The following is an 11,147-nucleotide window of genomic DNA, read 5'->3' on the forward strand; positions in this document are numbered from 1 at the left end:
ACTTTTTGATTAACTTGGTCTCAGGGCTAACTTTCTGTTTGTTTGTTTCTTTGGAGTGAATAAATAGAAGTTCTGTACCTTTGTGCCTGGAGGGCCGCCCGGGTAAATCACCAAGAAGCAGTCAAGCCGAAAACCACCACGAGCGCGAGTATTACTCTCAGAGCTGACGTTACCTACGAGACTGAAGATTTGTCTGATTCGTAAAAACTCCACTGCACAGGTGTGCGGAGTGAAACTTCCTCATTTACTTCAAGGACGTTTTAGCTGTCAGGAGCTGGGAAGAAGGTGGCTTTGTTTTTCACAAGACTGCGATATTTTTCACTGTTGGACACCGAGAGGTGATTGCGTGTATGTATATATAGACACATCCCCAGTTTGGACCCAAATCATAATAAATTTATGTGCTATTTACACATGGCTTTAAATCATTTCACTAAGAGAAGTATACAGCCTAGAAACTTAACTGCTCTTTCTGGTGCGTAAATGGCCACCTTTTTGAAAAAGAGCATGGCATTTAGGGGAGGGAGAAGCAGCCTCCACCGTAACCAGCAAATGAATGACGATAGCATGTTCTCGCCTAGCAGTTAAGAAAAGTGCCCTTCCATGCATGGTCTCCTTTGATCTTCGTAAAATCCCTGTGAAGTAGGAAGAACACGGATTAGCAGGCTGAATTTATATATATGTGTATATATGTATATAATATTTATACTTTATATATGTTTACAAATATTGTAAATATACATATATGGAAAAATTGATGTTTAGCAAAAGAAGGTGACCTTCTCAAGTTCATGAAGTTTGTAAGTGTTCCAAAAACCTAGACTCTGGGGATCATGAGAGTAAGTAGTCCAGTGGTCTTTCTAATATTCCATGTTGACTCCATAAGCCATTAAGGCTTAATCATCCACTACAGGGTCGTACTGTATTTTAAACATTTTGGCATACTACGTGATTTCCTAAGCCTTGTGCAGCTACCGGAAAGTTATGTCTCATTGTGGATTTGGGCCTGGGTTGCACTCAGCGCCATCACAGATGGGACTAGAGTGACAGGTAGACTTATAACTGGGCTCCTGGCAGACATCACCAATCAATCACTGCACCCTTTCTCGTTGGCTGATGTCTGGGATGAGACAGAAAAAGAAGTTGGGCTAAGTCCTGTGTCCTCATAAACCACAAGCACGGATTGATCTCAAAACATACTACCCTTAGATTCCCAGGCTGTCAAAAGAATAATCCCTCACTTTGCTTCATCTTACTCCTACTTCCTTCTGAAATTGGAATTCTTACTGAGAACTCTTCTCAAGGCAGTGTTCTAAACAGTCCTCACCAATGGGTGAGAATCAGCGTGGAGGAAGAACCTAATTGCCACCACAGCTAAGTGTTCCTAAGTGTACTGTTCTTGATTATATTGATTACTTATATATTGACTACATTGCTTTATTCCTAAGCAAGTCTTGCCACGACCTAGCCACACCCCACGTCACTAGATCTAGGGCACTAACACACGAAGCCTCTTAGGGCATAAAACCTCTGACTGTCCAATCCTGCCACACACCCTGCAGGGCTTGAGGGAAAGCTGTGCTCAGGTTCCTGGCCCATCGGTTTGCAAATGAATATAAGACAGATAACTACCTCTCCCCACGAGACTCTACTGCTGTAGGTGGAACTTTGAAATGACAAAAGAAGCATATACCTCTCACCATCCTGGCCACTGTGTATCAAGCTAATCTCTCTCTTTTTTTTTTTCAGTTTTATTGAGATATAATCGACACACAGCTCTGTACCACATAATAACATATATTGCAAATTCATTACCACAATTAGTTTAGTTAACATCCATCTCCTCATATAATTATAAAGAAAAAAAATATTTTTCCTTATGATGAGAGCTTTTAGGATCTGCTCTCTTAGCAACTTTCAAATATGCTATACAGCAGTGTTAACTATACTCATCATGTCATAAGGCTAAACTCTTTTAATTTCCTCATAGTGCTATTGATTTGTTTGAATATTTATTGTCTGTCTTCAAAAAGTAACATGTAAGCCCTTTGAAGGCAAGGAGGACTTTGTCTTATTTCCTGCACAAAAATAACACCAGGAATGTGGTAGATCTCCAATAAATATGTGTAGACAGACTGACAGCAGAAAAAAGAGGCAAGAATACCAATTTTTTCCATGCACATCGGGAAGCAAATCCATTTCTAAGTGTAGGATTTTACAGGGAATCCTGAAATCTTGTGACATTTGAGATAATATTATACATGTCTGGGCTTTTAGGAATATTCTATCTATTTATTTTCTCATTTTTATTCAGTCAGCAAGTATCGCTGAAACACCTATAATGTGCCCAGACATCAGCCTGGACTTCGCAGAAAGACCTCAGCCGAGATGGAAATCCCCAGAGCAGCGTAAGAACGGACCCAGCCTCCCAAGGCTCTTGTCATGGATCAGGGTAAAAAAATGAGCTTGGGCTAAGCCTTCGTGTTCTCATAAACGACAAGCACGCACTAACTTTGGAGGGTTCTCCTAGATTGTCAAAAGAATAATCACTCTGCTTGACGTTGCTCCTACTTCCTTCTGAAATGCCTCGCGGCTTCTACTGCATCTCACAACTGTCACTGAAGCTCAGAAACGGGAAGAAGCAACTCTCTTGAATTCCTCTCTTCTTTCTCACTTTGACTCCCTACCTAACTGCTAAGTTCCATAAGGTCTAGATTATCCCCCGACACAAGGAGCCGTTGCTCTGGGAGGGACCTAGCACTGCCCTGCCTAAGTCTCTTTTCTCATCCGTATCCTAATGTATCCTCTCATGCCAAGGAGACAACCAGGAATGAGACAAGCTTTTCTATAAGAATGTCCAATGTAGCATTCATTTATCATAGCAAAGGCCAGAAACAACATAAACATTCTACAATAGGAGAATGGCTAATTAATTATGGTACTTCCATAACATGGAACCCTAAGTAGGCTTTAAAGAAGCATATTAATGGCACAGAGAAATGCTCCTAATATAACGGTGTGTAAATAAAAAGCAGAAATAAAGCAGTGATGTAACTGCATGCATAAATGTGTGTACACACAGAGGTGATTGGAAGGAGATAAATCAAAAGGTTAAAAATAGTTAACTCTCAGTAGTGGAATTTTGTGGGGGTTTCTTGTGTTTTTTCCTTGTCCACATTTTCTGTACCTTTCCAAATTTTCTACAATAACTCCAATATTTTATAATCACGAAAAAGCAACACACCTCGAGAAGGTGTGTGTATATCATTCATGGTTTATGACGAGAAAATAAATATTCAGATAGTTGACTGGCTCTCAGACTTGAATGTGCACCAAAATCATCTGGAGGGCTTGTTAAAACAGAGATTTCTTGGTACTACCCCCAGAGTTTTCGATTCAGTAGGTTTGGGGCAGGGCCCGAGAATTTGCATTTCTAGCAGATTCTCAGATGATGGCAATACTCCAGTTCAAGACCACTTTCTGAGAACAACTGCTGTAGGTGTTTCCAGCAGAAGGAGGTTTGATTTTAAGCAGAAAGAGGTATTTCAAGCAGGAAGAGAATTAAGTGTGAGCAAAATTGTTGGCTGTGCAAAAGGAAGGTAATCTAGTGCAGCTGCCACCAGCTTCCAGGTTACACTTCTACAGCCATGCTTCCCAGATCCCCAAGGTGCCACTCGTATCCAGGCTCAGGAAACTGCCAGAAACTGCCACTGACTTCATGGCTGCCGCTTGACCCTGAAGTGGTGGCTGATGTTAGAACATGGAGTCCGCTGCTGAAACTCACATCTGGGCAGTCCATGGGTCTGCCATACTTCTGCCAGGGAAAGAAGAGCCCCTTTTAAACTGCCTTCCAAACCTCCCTGGAGTGCTTCTCGACTGTAGGCGAGGGAGAGTGGGATGTAGCTCCCAGGCTTCCAGCCCCTGAGAGCAGAGCTGTGACTGGGAATATCAAGCCGGGGGGGGGGGGAGGGCAAGGAGGAGGAAGAAAGAAGTAGGAGTGCACATCACATTTGGGTGTGGAATTAAGTGAATTCAGCAGCTGTGGAATGGGAATTGGTACTAGCATAACTACATGGAGGGGGGGATAGCAGGGAGCAAGGAGGTGTTGGCGCCAGGCTAACAGCACAGAAGGAATTCAGTTGTGCGGACAAAAAGGTGCACTGGAATCAGATCCAAAATATGTTAGAGAAACTAGCGGGAGCTTGGACCCACCCGGACGAGACAAATTCTGACTTGGAGTTTGTGATTGGAACAGAAGTAACAAAGTTTTGTGGTTCCTCCTGCCTTATTTCTATCCTGTGCCTTAAGTGAACTCAGTTTAGTGAGTAGATAAAAGTGCTCTTAAAATTGTGAAACACTCTATAGTTGTAAGGAGTCATCATCTTTCTTTTTTATGCCAAGGTGGCCATCTAAGAATTACCACTGAATTATCAGAAGGCAGGGGCAGGGCTTCCTCCTGAAAACCTCTGGGCCACCGAGGGAGGTGAAGAGGTCAAGGCGGGAAGGACCCCCGTGGCTTCCTCGCCTCAACCGTCCTTGAGAATAGCTGTGCTATGCTCCAGGCTGATTGGAATTGCTTTGCAACTGTACGTTTACGGGCAGTAAAAGCTGTGTTTTCTGCTCTCCTTACAGAGCAGCAAACTGAGGTGCTGAGTCTCCAAGTGGATGAGCAGGAAGCTTCAGGACTGGATTTCCAGGCAGCTTGGGCCCGGGGGGGAATGTCTTCTAAGCATGGAGGTATTGCCTGGGAAATGAAGGGAGATCTGGAAAAAGAAAAATAGCAGGAGGAAGCCCGGAGTGTTCCCAAAGAAAGCAGGACAAGGAGCCCTCGAAGTCAAATGGCGGACTGTTTCCTACCATTATTGATCAAGGAGGCTTGGAGAGGATAGCAGTGGGGCCTCGGATAAAGTTCCCCTGGCTTTTCTCCACAGTGCCCATTTCCTGCTCTTCTCAGCATCAGTGATTCAGTCTGATCCCCTCTTCTGTAGCCAGAGATGCTGCTGAAGCTAACTATATGCCTGTAATGACTGAAGAGGACCATTGGGAGCAGGACTGATTGCCTGGACTCGCAGCATCCTTCAGACTCCCCTGCAACCATCCTTAACCATCAGATATCACTGAAGCACCAACGCCTCATCCTCCAGGCTGTCTCTGAGGGTAGCACCTCAGCCGGCCAGGGGCGCCTCAGAAACCGACCCTTTTCCACCCCACACTCTGCTTTGCTGCTGCTGTTACTGTTTATTTGCTTTGCTGCATTTTGCTTTGTTTTCTTTATTTACTGGTCCTTGCTGGCTTCCAGCAATAGAGCAAGGCACCTCTCCATCCCTCCCTCGGCTCCTTTCCCCAAACGCAAATGAGGACTATGTCTGGCTTCTGCCCTCTGCCCCACGTCAAGGCTCCAGTGAGGCTTTAGAGGCCACCCTGTCTCAGCTCTCGCTTCCCCAGTCAGGGAGGCGAGGCAAGCCCAGAGCCGCTGAGGAGACCCAGGTGTCTGCCAGCTGCAGGCCACCATAGGGACCATCTTTCCTGGAGTCACTGGGGCACATTCTCATTTTGCTCTTGCTCTTGTCAACAATAGCTTGTGGGCTCTGGATTGGCCTTTCCTCACAAGAGAGTGGTAACAAGCACTGCTCAGGTGTGAACTTTGGGAAGAAAAAGCAAAAGCAAACTTTCACGCTACCTCTGGCCCAAACACGACATGCCTGGTGATCTTCCCCTCTGGAGTTTGGGCCTGAAGCTCTAGCTAATATCAGACTGCTCTCTTGCTCTGCTTTGTCCCTGGGGTGTTGCGGCTGCATGTGGCAGTTGATGAATGGCTCAGGGACTGTCTCTGGGCCGTCTGGTTCTATACGAAATCACCTATGTCCACTGAACTTGCAATCCTGACCGCTCATTTTAGGCAGTGAGTGACTTTTTGTGTTGTTCTGAAGAAACTTGTACCCCTTCGTGCCTGCCCCACCTTGCATGTTGTTTTAGCAGCCAAATTGCGTTGTCTATCACACATGACTGATGAGGTGAAAATTACGGGCAAAACATTCTGCTTGCTCCTCTTGTCCCGGGGCTCTTGCAGAAACAGATATTTCCTGAAGCAAGTGGGGACATTTTCCTCCCCAAGGCATCAGAGTTGCTGCCTTTTACACCTGGGCACATCCGAGGGTTTTCCAGGGCTGGCTTTTTTAGGCAACAGCATTCATGGCGTGTCTCACGGATTTTGAAAAGGCTACAGAGTAATATACAATCTATCTAGACATTTAAAAGGCATTTTTAAAATGCCAAATGTCTGTGCTCCGTCTGATCGGGTGAGCTTCTGCGCTTCATTTCCACTTTAACTCCGTGGGGGAGGGTTCCTGTGGAAGCCACCAGCACACACAGAGAATGGAAACTTGGTGATTATGCGTCCGTTTCACCGCAAGAAGATCTGGGCTCGTGTGGCCAACGAATTTACAACCTGTCCCTAATTTATCTGCATTTGGGGAACTGATCATGGACAGCTACCCTGAATGTGGTTGCAGGATGACGTGCTCAGAGGGAAAGCTGTGCTGAGGATGAGAGGGGACTCAGGCAGCACACAGCTCCAGGAGGAAACTCGAGAGTGGGAAAGAAGTTGTCTGCTGGCTGAGGCTCTTATGCGCATTGTCAGTGGGCTATTTTCCAGGATGCCATTTTCCGTTTCTGATACTGTGTGTGCTTTGCTACGTTATCCCGACATTTGCAAATGGTTTCCGAGTCCAGCATTCGGTACTATTTTACGCTGGGTGAACGTGGAGCTCTAAGCAGGCTCAGGCTGAATTTGCAAAGCTGGCTATGAGTGTCTGTAATTTGGTGGTGGATCTTTTTATTCAGCAGGCAGGCTGTCTTTGGAATGCTTAATTCATAAAGAGGCAGAGCTGTTGTTGGTTTTAGTACCCCACAGTCCAAGATAACTGTGGATCCAAGAAAGGGCACTTATTATTCAAAGACCTGGGGATCTCCAAGTTTGGTTTCTGCCTCGGTGCCCCAATTTTGGTCTGATAACCTCAGTCATATATTTTCTAGATATTTACCTAGATTTGGTAGTTATATCCAGAGATACAAACTATCCATAGATATATAACTAAAAGTAATGACTATACATAATAGAGGAGAGAGAGAACTGAAGGATGAAAATAGGGGAGCAAGAGGAATAAGACCAAATATTTTAACCAGCCATGTAATCCATCAACAGTCATTGATCGATCAACCGTTTATTCCAAAATATTAATTGGGTATCTCCGTGAGCCAGGCACCACACCAGGTACTAGGAATGCATCAATGAATGAGACACTGTCCTACCTTCTAGAAGCTCCCAGTACAGTCGGAGAATCCGAGAAGTAAATCAATGATTATAATACGCAAAGATAAATGCCAGGATGGGCAAGTTCAGGGAGCTGTGGGAGCACAAAGAAAGGATCCCTAACATATTTGGGTGGGGGAGGAATGGAGAAGTCAGAGGAAACTTCCCAGGCCAGGTAACATCTGGGACTTCTGAAGGGGAGAAGGTAGACAGGCATCGCTGAGGAATGGGCGTCAGTCAGGTTCATGACCCTCTGTGACGCAAAGAACTAACTAGAAGCAGAAGATTAAATGTCAAACAACTAGCTTGGTGTTACTGGAATGCAGAATTCGACAGGAGTCATCAGGAAGGCTTCTCAAAGGATTTGACGTGGATCTTAGAGTATTGGAAAGGTTTATCCAGGTAGACAAAAGAGGGAAAGGCCCTCTAGTTAGGGCAAAATAATTTACAGGAACAAGAAAGACAGGGATGCTTAGGGGTCAGTATGTAGAAAATGCATGCAAGAAATATTTATTGAAAATGACACAGTTCTATAGGACACACAAAGTAATCTAAGACACACTTCCACCCTATAGAGCAGAGGTCAGCAAACTGCCTGTGAAGGGCCGGATAGTAAATACCGTAGGCTTTGTGGACCATGTGGAACTGGCCCATAGGCTGTGGTTTGTGGACCTTGGCTCTAGAGACTTACACTCCTACTGGGAGTACAAGATAGGTTTGCGAATAATTATAATGCAAAATGAATTTCCCTGGAGTCTTGGAAGGTAAGTCTAATAATGGGAACTGGGCTCAGGTTATGGAGAGCTTTGAACACCAGGCTCAGTGTTTGCATGTCATCTTGCAGGTAAGCAAGGGATTGTCTTTCAGAAGATTAATTTTGCAACAAGGTGCAGAACGGATTGAAGTGTACAAAGCCTGGAGGCAGGGAAATTGTAAGAACTCTACAGCAGTACTCAAAGCATCAGGAGAAGAATGCAGCTTCTGCAGTTCGTAGGGAAAATGGAATGGGAAAGACAAGAGCAAGAGACATTTCGCGTTGTTCAATAACTGGATAAGAGGCCTAAAGGAAATGAGGGAATGAAAGATGACCTCACGACGGCAGATCCAGGTGGCTAACTGGTGGCTCTGAATGAACAGACACAAAAAGTTGGGAATAGAGAGTGATTTGAAAGGTCAGATTTGTTTAGCTGTAATATGCATTACATATTACATTGAGTTTGAGTTGATAGTGCAGCATCCACACAAAACTGCTGATCTAAAATACCAGAGGGAGAACTCATAAATGTGGCCAGGACTGCAAAAGTAGAATTGTGGGTCATCCGTGAAGAACCATTAGCCATAAAGGTTAGGAAGATAAGAACAGTGCGCGTCAGTGGAGAGCAATTAGGATGCTGGGTATTGCCTTAGATGTTTTAGTGTTATGTGCTTTTATTGCTCCTACAACCCTCTGAGGCATATATTGTTATCCTCATTTGACAGATGAGGAAACTGAGCCTTAAAGAAGTTAAGTGATTTGCCCAAAGTCACACAGTTAATAAGGAATTAAACCGCAGTTAGTTGTGTCTGCCCCATCAGGCTGTGCTCGTGGCGTCAAACTACACTGCTTCTTGGTTTGGGGGCTTCTTCTCAGGGTCCAGAAGCATTCTTCCCCACCAGGCTACCAATTCAGAGCCCACATTCACACTTGGGTTCCCAATGTATGTGGAAAAACACCCTCTTTCTTTTCTTCTCCAAATTAACCCAAAACCCAGATAGGCACTGCTCACACCCTTACCCACCCACTGCACATCTGACTTCCTCCTTGGTGGTTTCCTCACCCTCTTCTGTCAAAAAGGAGACCCAGGGACAGCCAGAGTGGCTTAGCCCCAGTCCCCCACTTAGGGGTTTAGCATCCAGACTTCACAGTAATGACCTCTTCCTACTTCACCTGCTCTGGCAGCAGGGGCTGCTGTACATCTTACCCGTGCTCCTTAATGTCTCAGCTCCCAGTGGCAGATTGCACAAAACGGCCACAGTTCTTCTCCTTCCTGCATCCGTTCCCCTGTGATGTGACTTTGAAACTTCTTCCATCAAGAGGTAGTGTCTATTCCCCACCCTTTGGATCTTGGATCTGGGCTGTCCTTGCGACTTGCCTTGGCCAACAGAATGTGATGGAAGTGGTATTTTGCCAATTCCAAGCCTAGGCTTCAAGAAGCCTTGCCTGCATCTGCTAGCTCTTTGCCATGTAACAGCCTGTGCTAGCCTGCTGGAGGATAAGAAACTGCATGGACCAGAGATGAGTAGCCTCTTTTGTCCCAGCCAAGTCCTAAGACATGTGAGAGAGCCCAGCCAAGGTCAGAACCACCACACAGCCAACAAGCAAACACACAACTGACTGTGGATGCCTGGGGAACCCCCACTGAACCCAAACTAAATTGATAACTTACAGAATCTTGAGCTAAATAAATGGTTGCTTTTCTTTTTTAAACTACTAAGTTTAGGGGTCTTACAGCAGTATCTAACTGACACACTACCCTTCACACTAAAACTTTAATGATATCTGCATTTGAATAGCCATCAACTGGCCACATTTTACTCTAGAACATCCTGGATTTCACATTTGAGGCCTCAGAGCTTCACTGGCTTGCTTGTGGTTCTATGAGTTAGTTCCAGAGCTGAGAACAGAAGACAGAATCAAAGTAGCTGTACCTCCAGCCACAAGGAAGCTCTCCGTCTTAGATGAAAGGGCTCTAATTAAAAGGCAGGAAGGATCAGTTACCTCTTAGAGTTCACTGCTAACAGTATCTGAAAACCTGCCTGTCAAAGTCGCTTTGCTTCTGACTATTCATACATCGGAAGACTAATTAACTGTGGCAAGTTGACCACTGGAAACCATTTTCATAAGGACGACAAGATGATGGATGGGTCCGTGCTGTTCCAGTGTCGTTGCTAAAAAAGATGTGACGAGTCCAAGTTCCAATTACTTAGATGCACACACAATACAGAGGTCTTTTTAAAGCCACAGAGCTCCATTGCAACGGACTGACATGTGTCACCTTTTCTGTGTTTAAGGCCCACGTTCATGGGCCAGTGACATACTGCGCTATGCATGCTGGGCCTTCTGTGTCTGGCAGCTGGAATGAGACCCAACGATATCTTGTTGTTTCAGGGCTTTAAATAACAAATGGGAAGTTTGTGCAATAGAAAAACGCAACCAAAAGCGGTATTTTCCCATTTCCAGAATGGGAAATATACGTGCGTTTGTGTGTGTGTGTGTGTGTGTGTATCATGCCTAATGCTGCCCCATCAATTAAAAACTGCATGCCACGACTAGCCTTCCCTCATCACCACGTGGCCTTTGTGTCTTTGTTGGGATGTGTTTGGCCAGCCGTTGGTCTCATACTTTAGAGCAGAATTTGGAAAATGAGTCTCAAAAGGCCTTAAATCCGGGGTCAGCAAAAGTTTTCTTAAAGGGCTAGGTAGTAAACATTTTAGTCTTTTCAGGCCAAGAGGCAAAAGCAAGTATATTATGTAGGCGTTTATATAACCATGTAAAGGGTAACTATTCAAAAATGTAAAAACCATTCTTAGCTGAACAGCCATGAAAAATTAAACAGCTGGCTGGATCTGGCCCATAGGCCATACTCTGCCAACCCTGCCTTAAACAAACAAAATTGTTAGATTTCTCACTAGGGTTATACTTCTGCAGGAAAAATTCCCTTAGGTTCAGAAAATTTCTCTCAGGTACAGAAAATCTGATCACAAGAAGTCTGAAAAATAAGTTAATATAAAATTATATGTAGTAATATATTATAATATGTATAATATATATGTTAATGTACTATATTACATATTA

The 11,147-nt window shown here is 44.6% G+C and overlaps 1 long non-coding RNA gene across 2 annotated transcripts in view; it reads left to right on the plus strand.

The window, feature by feature from the left end:
* Window positions 1-10,864, plus strand: part of LOC139082058 (uncharacterized) — a 43,601-nt gene extending 32,737 nt beyond the window's left edge. The window contains exons 3-5 of one of the 2 annotated variants that reach the window (XR_011537746.1): window positions 57-348; window positions 2,315-2,452; window positions 4,633-10,864. This is a non-coding gene — a long non-coding RNA (uncharacterized lncRNA). The remainder of the gene's footprint in view (window positions 1-56; window positions 349-2,314; window positions 2,453-4,632) is intronic. The other variant, XR_011537747.1, reaches the window with a different exon arrangement.
* Window positions 10,865-11,147: the final 283 nt, after the last annotated feature.

Source organism: Equus przewalskii, chromosome 2 (genome assembly GCF_037783145.1).
Source record: "Equus przewalskii isolate Varuska chromosome 2, EquPr2, whole genome shotgun sequence".
In the NCBI taxonomy this organism is placed as follows: domain Eukaryota; kingdom Metazoa; phylum Chordata; class Mammalia; order Perissodactyla; family Equidae; genus Equus; species Equus przewalskii.